We start from the raw sequence: 6,000 nt of genomic DNA on the forward strand, positions 1-6,000 counted from the left end.
CACGCCGTTGGTCTCTCGACTTAAGTCTCCCGTGTGTCTCAAAGTCACGCGTTCACGAGAGCATCAGGCTTAAAATGAGTTTAGACACTTATTGCGAGATACTATAGAGAGAGAAAAAAAAGAAGATGCACGTCTTTACGTAATGCAAAAGAGCCTACGCAATGCTTGTCACGCATTTTTCTACCCGATCAATCAGTGATCGGAAATATAAATAGCGATCTCGCAAGGTAACAGATTCACATGACCTGATTGAAGCAATCGAGCTTAATTTTTATAAAATTTATAACTATACAAAATCTTCTTTATAAAAGAAAAAGTTGTTTACATATATGAATTTATATATAAATTGTAAAATGTATGTATAAATTTATATACAGGGTGTTTCATTTTAATCCGACCAGTCGAATATCTCGAAAACCAAGCCCGGGAGAGAAAAATATTTCAGACAAAAGTTGTTTGGTTTCGAGGGGGCCATAAGATGGTGACAATGATTTGACCTTGAACAGTCATTTGAAGGTCACATAAAGGTCACCTTAAATTTCTTAAATGGAATACCCTATATATTTTTGCACATTCTTGTAGCTGACATCGAGAGCTTTCCAAAACACTATAATTAAGTACCTTTTCGTTAAGTACTTTTTGAGTTATGAGGCTTGAAATAATTTCTTAATTCTACATAAACCGTAAAATATCTAGTAAAATATTCATTTTTCGATTATCTTACCTTAATACTTTTACGTACAAAATAATGAGAGGAATCAATTGGTGTAAAGAAAACACATAGTTGTTTTGAAGAAAAAATATGTAATTTGCAATTAACAATTCCATATTTTTTCTTAAAAACAACTATGTGTTTTTTTTGCACCAATTGATTCCTCTCATTATTTTGTACATAAAAGTATTAATGTAAGATAATCGAAAAGTGAATATTTTACAAGATATTTTACGGTTTATGTAAAATTAAGAAATTATTTCAACCCTCATAACTCAAAAAGTACTTAACGAAAAGGTACTTAATGATAGTGTTTTGGAAAGCTCTCGATGTCAGCTACAAGAGTGTGCAAAAATATATAGGGTGTTCCATTTAAAAAAATTGAAGTGACCTTCACGTGACCTTCAAATGACTCTTCAAGGTCAAACCAATGATACCATCTTATGGCCCCCTCGAAACCAAACAACTTTTGTCTGAAATATTTTTCTCTCCCGGGCTTGGTTTTCGAGATATTCGACTGGTCGGATTAAAATGAAACACCCTGTATATTAAATTTATACGTTATAAATGTATATATATATATATATATGTATAATTATTATTATAAATTATTAAATATCATTATTATTATTAATATATAATATTATGTATAAATTATTTATATGCATTCTGATTTATATATATTTCTGATATTTTAAGAGAATGAATATATAAATGTATATATTCATTTTCTCGAAAATAATAGAAATAAAAACCAGAAATTCAGAAAAACATTTAATTTCAATCGACTTCGATTAACTTGATTTTCGCAAGAAAATGTATTACAGTAACCTTTATAATCGAAGTCTTTGACGTTACGTCAGACTGAACATTGTTTCAGTTATGAACGTCGATTTCTTACGATAAAGAGAAATCTGCCGCGCACAGTTGAAGTTTTCGAGCCGACTCAAACAACAAATAACGACTTGCCCACGTCTTTATAGAATGGACACTGGCATCCGTCACGCATCGTGACGGTAGAACCAGCCATGTATCTCAGGGATAACGTTACTCCATAACGTAGTGCATCCACTGTCCTGCAATTCTCATTAAGGATACCAAACGGGTATTGATCGAACTCTTTAATTAAATGACATAAAATTTATACTCAATTTTTTCCCCCGAAATCGGGAGGAGAGCGAAAAGATTTTATTAAAAGGTTTTATTAAAAGATTTTATTAAAAGATTTTATTAAATTTTTATTAAGAATTATTAAAAATTTTTATTAAATTATATCGATCTTATTTTCTTTAATATAATATAAATTTTTTAAATATATAAAATGTATTAAAATAATTTAACTCTCTGAATGTAGAAAAAATATATATCTTAATTGCGTTTATAATATATATTATACGTTTATCATATTTACAATCTCTAATAATTTTTGCATCGTAAATGATAATCGCATGCGTTATAAAACATTGTCACAAATGACGCATATGAAATATTCGCTATTTATACGTGTTTAAAGTCACTACTGTCTCATTGATATAAATTGTGAAAAAAATATGATGATGATTTATTCCGAAAGCATGTATATGCATATTAATATCGCATAGAAATTTACGTAACAACGTGTATCGTGAGCTCTGCTCAGCCTCTTATTGCAATGATATTTACTGTGAAAAGCGAATGAAAGACGCTGCATGCAACAAATTGGACATGGCCGGCCTGAAGAAGTTAACAACTCGCACACGAGCCAACTCGAGCGTGTACGGCGTATACGCTTCGTTTCGCTGAAATAATAACGAAGAGATCCCCCCAGACCCGACCCGGTGTGTCGTCACGGTGTAAGCAGGAATTTCTTGTTCTCCTTTCCTTTACATTTTCACCGAAAATTACAAAAAATTCCCACTAGAATCTTCCGCGAGACGTCGCGAAACTGCTCGGAATTAATATCGTACGCAATGGACAGTACAATCGTTATACGAGAAATTAAATTCCTGGCTCGAGAAATTAAATTTCGCAAAAGAAGCCTCGTAAAGTATTTCATTCGAAATATCTTTATCTTCTATCTCGATTGACACACATTTGTATCATCGATCCAGTTTATGAAAATCAATTCGAGAAATCGACCAAATTTATAATCATCAACTTTTCCATCATCAAGTACTGAAATCTTTTCATTCCTCTATCACATTGCGTATCCGAAGAATTAATCAGATACGAATCTGGACGATTACTACTGCCATTAAGTGACACCCACGGTTCTTCAAGGGCTTTCGCGCGTGCGGCGAACTGTGCAAGAAACGTCCTACACGCGAGAACGAATCGGTCTTGCACGTCGCGATTTCAAGTCGCTTGTCGGCGATTGACAAACCAACGATCCGGCAATGCCGATCGCGCATGAAAATGCATAAGCAACAACGGCAAAAACTTCGTTAAGGCTGGCCCAAGGAGCGTAAAATGTGGCACGTTACACCACCATCCGTATAAAAATGTCTTTAAAAAAAATATAATACGCATAGCGAGTAATTGCGTCACTTAACGTGACAGATTTGTTCGAATAATTATAAAAAGATTAGGAGCATGTACACGCAACGTATGTATGAATTAAGCGTAGACGCTTGATGTACATAAGCGACCAATTGAAATTCAAGACTTGTGTTGTGAAGACTATTTTCTAAGTAGCGATTGTATGTGTAACGTGAAAGGATGTAACAGCGACGCGTTAATGACGGCGTTTGCCAACAATTATGATCATAACCACGTCTGCTTTGTAGATAAAACTCGCGCGTTACAAGAGCACCGTCTCGAGAGAAATTTTCCCGAGAAATGTGCAACAACGAAGAAACAATGCTGCGATTCTCGTGGACCGTAAATGCACGAATCAAGCCGTGCATTAACTTGCCTTTTGCCGCAATTACGCACGACGCGTTTCTTTTTATTATCATACGCGACGAAAAACTTTCGCCGGAGCCAACATTTTGCATTTCCTGCCGATTTCAACAGCATGCACACATATGTCCACCATTTGCGACTTTTTCTCGTGCATTTCTTCCTCACATGTAGCTCGCGATTCCTCGAGCTGTGTATTCCAGCTATTGTAATTTATATATAATTATAATTGTAAAAATAGAATTATTCTGTAATAAATCTTTTGTGCCTATTGTTTCGAAGTCAAATGATTCTAATAATATTTCTTGGATTTCTGTTTGAGAAATGAAGTGAAATATAATCATTCATTTATCATTCAGGCAATGCTGAGGAAATAAAAACGAGATATCCATTATTGGCTCATTTGTCGAAATTAGTTTCGTGCCACGTAGACGCGCGATATAATCGCGCTAATATGACGTATCCCGGCGTAATTGTTTGTCCCCGTTAATGCGGACGCGCAAATGAAGCGCGGCAAATCCCAGAGCGGTCGGTGATGCATAATTAACGTCCCGGCGTTGCCTTCCCTTTTGTATCATTTATGCGTAAACGATTAATTGGGACTCGTAATTTCGCCGCATGATTTGCAAAAATTATTTTTCCATCTCTCTCTCTCATCTCGATTTAGATTTGTCTGCAAAGAAACGACATATTGTAATATTTATATGTTGTTTATTTATTGTTATAATATATTATTGTAATATTTATTGTTACAATTATATATATAATTAAATTATATATTATATGTTATATTTTTTTATTAAATTCATATTACATTATAATATTTATAATTATAATTAAAATATTTATAATTAATTTTTATATATGTAATCATAATTTATGAGAATAAGTTATAATCATTATAGTATATTTCTTTTCTATATCTTATATAAGAGGCTGCTATTTTATTTACTTCGCTAGTATTTTCCACGAGATCCGCGATGCCGCGTTTATCGTTGCATTTATCATCATCTTTGCCTCAATTAATAATTCAATATCACGCCGTAAATGCCGCACGTCTGGATGTAATGTAAGGCGAAAGAAAGGGCGCACAAAGGCGCCTAATTTGGCAGAAATCTCTTCTCGTCATTAACGCGCGCGATTGCAATGCACCTCGTCGATCATTTAACGGCGGCCATTATGCGCCGGTGCATCAATTAACTGCATTCGTGCTTCTCCCGTGCATGTGTTCTATCTTTCTCCACAAATGCATGCACATACGCGGATAACAAGAGAGAGAAAGAAGGGAAGAGAGAGAGAGAGAGAGAGAGGAAGAGAGAGAAAGGTTTCTGTGTCGAGCGAACCCCCTGGGCAAAATGTATGTCCGTTCGGTATATTTATACCGTATCGATACCGGTGTAAAATTTGCGGGAGCATCTATCTCCGATAATCCTTGTAATTCACTCGTTTCGCATAACAATTTATTTTCCACGAGCGCAGAGCTCCCCCTCAATTTCCTACAATATTTGAAATTTTTTTCATACAAAAATAAACGTCACGGCTGGACAAATTTTTCGTGCCACTTTTAGAGAGAATTCCGCTTAATCGCGGATTTTCGCGAAAAACTCGTATCAATTTCTATCGAAATATTATCAATCTCTGTCGCTTTAGCTCTCCGAAATAATTCGAAATAATTTATTCCCGTTGTAGCCTAATTGCGAATTAAATTCCGCATCGGGACATGCAACGAACGAACCATTAGCGCAAATTTTTTTCCGTCCCGCTTTCGAGATATTCGAGTGTACTGCGCCCGATTGCGACGCATTGATCGACATACGCGCCCTGCCCAAGTGAGTTCTAATGGCTCGCTTGGAAGGTTATTCATATCCACGATTCTATGAAAACTAGAGCGAAGCCAAGTTTCCGTATCGGCGAATGGCAATTACTCGAGGCCGAAAGGGGTCACTGTCTCATAAAAAGACGTGCGAAGAGGGTTGACGCGACGAGGGTTGACTTGAAAAGTCATCTCCTAGGATCACGTAGGATCGTAAATAACAGGAAATGGAGTGGAGATTTTCAATTGTCGATGACAAGAGATAAAATATAAAGATAAAAATAAAGATATTTATGATATGTTTTCTTTCTTGCGTATATTTTTCGCGTCTTCCAGTGGGTGGATATTTGCGTCACGAGGTTCGCATAAATTCGCGGGGATTCAGCGGAGTCACTTTGCTTATCACCTGCCACCTCCGTGAAACGCTATCTCTTTGATATCGCTTTACACGATTATCAAAGTGGATCGTCTCGCTGTGGGCGTAATGTGTGTATTGTCAACACACTATCCAATATAAAATCATCGATAATTGCGACCTGCGCATTTCAAATATATGACTCTTGAACAAATAAGATTGCTAAAACTAATAATTTTT

This window comes from Camponotus vicinus, unplaced genomic scaffold, assembly GCF_025532165.1.
Source record: "Camponotus vicinus isolate PSW18456_S1 unplaced genomic scaffold, iyCamVici1.0 SCAF_6, whole genome shotgun sequence".
NCBI classification, from domain to species: domain Eukaryota; kingdom Metazoa; phylum Arthropoda; class Insecta; order Hymenoptera; family Formicidae; genus Camponotus; species Camponotus vicinus.